Genomic DNA, 3,906 nt, shown 5'->3' with positions numbered 1-3,906 from the left:
GCTTGACGGTGTTGGGCGCAAGGGATTACACCATACTGTTGGCCTCACCAATCAGAAGTTCCTCCTGTCTCCTCCTCCTCTTCCCTGCTCGTTCAGAGATGGCTGATGGCACTCACCGGATAACGCTGGGGTAACCAGGATAAGACGCTGTTGAAACTTGAACCCGGTTAATAGAAAGTTTATTTAATTGAGAGCTGGGGCTCTAATCTTTACAATTATATGTAACATATACTCATAAATATTTTGTAAAACTGAGTAGTTTCAGTGACGGTGTCTTCTGGTTTTCCTATAACTTTAATACCTTAGATTTCATTTCAAATGAAAGGAAAGCATAGATAAAATATTTTTTATATTCATGAAAATATGAAAGCATCTACTTATGTAGAAAAAACTTCTGGGTTACTTCACCAGGATATATGTATAGCGTTCACATATTTCATCTGCACGGCTACCAATAACTCGGTAGGTATATGAAATTCCAAAATGTTGCAAGACATTTCAAATTTAATTTGTATTAAAACTCTAAAATACCAAGTTATCACTTAATCAGCTTATAACATTTATAGCACAAATATATCATTTAAGTAGAATATTGTAATGTCTTTCGCACCACTGCAAAATGTTCCTAGACATCAAAAATACAGGATTTAATTTCACCTATTCGGTTTATAAATAATTGCGATAGCTGTGTTGTCTTCTCTCAGAAGCATCTCACAATCTGGTAAACCGGAAAGAAAGTCTTTAAACATAAAAGACCACCATAAGCTGAACAAATTTAATGTAATATATATTCTTTTTGACTCCTTCCATAATCCAACAGCTAACTCATTTCTAATCGGCCGCCCCAGCATGTAAATAAACTGTTACTGTAAGTAAGTAAATATCAGCAGAAAGTATATTTATAATTCTTTATTTTAATGAGCCACCAAAAAATGTCACACTAGGTTTCTTTAAAATATATTGAATTTAGTATAAGTATGTATTATTGTCTTTTCAGCTCTTTAACCCTTAAAGCGTTTGTGTAAACATACACATAGCCATATTCATTAGCAAAACTTATAACTATACAAACAACCAATTTGTATTAGCAATGTACCAATTTATAAAGGGCTTTATCTTTAGATTAACTTTGAATTTTTTCCTTAGTAGGTAAAGAAATAAATCTATATATATAGTAACCAGCTTTCAGAGGTACTAAGGAGCTAGTTCCATTTGATTATAACTCCACATAGGTAATGGTACCAAGACTATAATTAAGTGTATCCTGTATAAGTACCTACATAGTATAACATTTGTTATAAGGAGTATCAACAATAGATATATCTATAATCTAAACCGTGTGTGTGTATGTGATTTTAAACACTTCATAAAAGGTCTGGCACATATATCTAGCTAGAGAGATATCTAGTTTAATAGTTAGGACTAAAAACTGAAATCTCATCTTTCCACATGAAACAGATATGTTTTCTACATTCAAGCAATCAAGTAAAAACATCTTGGAGCTAGTGCTCATTTAACAATTTTTGTGTTCTTAGTTTCTGGCAATTCTAATATCTTGTTAACTTAAAACCGCTCAGTTGCACTACCTAAATGTGCTTATGTTGATATATGGATCTTGCCTTGCTGTACATATAAAGTGAACATTATTTTTCTAGTATTCGACTATCAATTTCACAGATGTGATCATATTTCGGAATACTTGTAGGTGTTGGCACAGATAAAAAAGGAACTTTGTATGAGATAGCCCGGACAAAATCCTTGTATGTAAAAAAAAAAAAAAAAAACCACTGCTTTTAAGAATTTGTTCTAAACGAACACAAGCTGTTGTGGTGTCGCTGTGTGCGACCACATTGTGAATGCAGAGAGGAAAAGTCTTGCTCCGCTTCCTCTTCCTTGCTTTTGACCAGGGGTTTTTGTATATTGTTATGTTTAATAATACTTTTTTGTATGAAACAAATACAACAGCAAATCATACGTTAGAAAATATGATTGGTAGTTGAGCCTTTGAAGTTTAAAGTACCAGGCTTACGGGCTGGGCTGCCGGAGATTAAACTTTTTCTGCTAGATGTTCCTAAAACATCACTTGTCAACAGCATGTTTAAAAGATTTAATAAACCTCTTATGCCATTTATTATGATTCATTATTTAATTTCAAACAAGACCGAAGTGATCCCATAAGTGTTCCGTAAACAAAGTTTTGTACGGAACACTAAAAATGAACAGAATCACTTAAAAATGACAATATCTTCTTATAGCTGGTACAGTACACAATTTTTTAGAGCTTAATCATCTCAGTTAGAGAACAGGAAACTTTATTTGTATCATTTCAATACTTAGCCTCGTTCCCCACTGGCAAGAATCTCGCCAGCTGCAGCTTAAGTCTCTGGGTTCATCTTCGGAGGACCAATAATTTGTTACAGCGCAGAGTAGTCTTTTGTAATCTTGTCCGGGTCATACTTCTTTTATAATGTTCTTAATTATTTATCTGTAATCAAACAACAGCACTATCCTATAAGGATTTTTCCTATAATATCCAAAATTCTAGTGCCTCCCTCCGACAATGTCAAGGTTTGCTCGCTTAATTCTTCGCTTGCTGACATTAGAATAAGTACCTACTTTACTTAATTTCACCTACTTGACAATGAGTATCTATCAAGAGACGGCCTAATCTGGCATACCACATGATTAACTCATTTGGTTAAGAGCGGTGTCTAGCCGAACACGCCACAAAACCCAGTAGGTAAGTTTATCTAGCAAGACTTGTAGGTGGCTTATAATGCACCCTATTATCAAGAAGGACATGAGCAATGTCTCAGTGCTGTTGGCAAGGAATATGTGACAATATCCCCTGGCTGCTGGCAGTGAACGCACCTAGTGTAGTACGCCAAGGTTGCCAAGTGCGAATATCAAACAGAGATGTCTAGATTAACACTCCAAAATGATTAGCACAGCCATTTTATGCAGTTAGAAACAGAGAATAGCGCTACAGAATGCATATGCACATCATAACCAAGTACAGTCAGCAACCAGTTGGCTAGTTATAACACTCCAACGCACAGCACTAACACCAGATAGAAATAACTTAAACAAATCATATTTTTTACCTGATTATAATTAATGTTCCTTTTCGGAATATTATGTGTATTAAATAATTAACCGAATGCTGGCACTATTTGAGAGCGAGGCTTACATCTGGATACCGAGCGATATCTACTTCTCTACGCCGCTGGCGGAGATAGGGATCTAGATGATGCAGAATTGCAGACCTAGAATAGGTTGAAGACCATGATCCATCGATCGGTATGTAACGCGTCTGGGCCTTTTCCAACGAAAGGACGCCGTATTTGGATTTGAACGCGTATGCTCTTGAATCTTCTCCAATCTTCTTATTTTTTCTTCTATTCCGCAATATTGGTAAATAAGATATACTATTTTATTTTCTTCTTTACATATTTCGTCCTTTATTTGATATAAATACTTTTTTATTTTAATAGGACGTAATGGCCGCGGCTGCATGAAAAACGTCAATGAGGGCGACAGAAGCGGCGCGCGCGCGGGGGCGCGACTATGCGTTCAGAAATCTGATACAAAATTTTGAATTCTCGTTGAGAAATTTTAAAATTTTAGGTACTCTGAATACTTAACATGGCCAGAGGCTGAATGATATTACGCCTACTACAAGTAAATAATTATCATTGAAGAAGTTTGTGCAGCGTAATAATAATAACATATTCGTTAAGCACATTCAAGAGGTGATTGGCAGCTCATTGTGATCCGATGCTACGGGTCATAGCTACCGGCCAAATCGCAATGCGTACTCCCTTCAATGAGGTTTCTTGACCTTTGGTTTACTTTTACACAAAAATCTACCTAGGTTTTTAACATTCAGCTAATTTTATGGTTCAA

At 35.5% G+C, this 3,906-nt stretch overlaps 1 long non-coding RNA gene across 1 annotated transcript; it reads right to left on the bottom strand.

Annotated features, from left to right (window-relative positions):
- Positions 1 to 761: 761 nt before the first annotated feature.
- Positions 762 to 3,620, bottom strand: LOC134667992 (uncharacterized). The gene is made up of 2 exons (XR_010098708.1): positions 3,105 to 3,620; positions 762 to 2,485 (listed from the first exon to the last, which is right to left on the bottom strand). It is a non-coding gene; the product is annotated as an uncharacterized LOC134667992 (long non-coding RNA).
- Between the last annotated feature and the right edge of the window lie 286 nt (positions 3,621 to 3,906).

Source organism: Cydia fagiglandana, chromosome 10 (assembly GCF_963556715.1).
Source record: "Cydia fagiglandana chromosome 10, ilCydFagi1.1, whole genome shotgun sequence".
NCBI classification, from domain to species: domain Eukaryota; kingdom Metazoa; phylum Arthropoda; class Insecta; order Lepidoptera; family Tortricidae; genus Cydia; species Cydia fagiglandana.
Note: the sequence above shows the minus strand (reverse complement) of the source record. Positions and strands in the feature narration are given on the sequence as shown.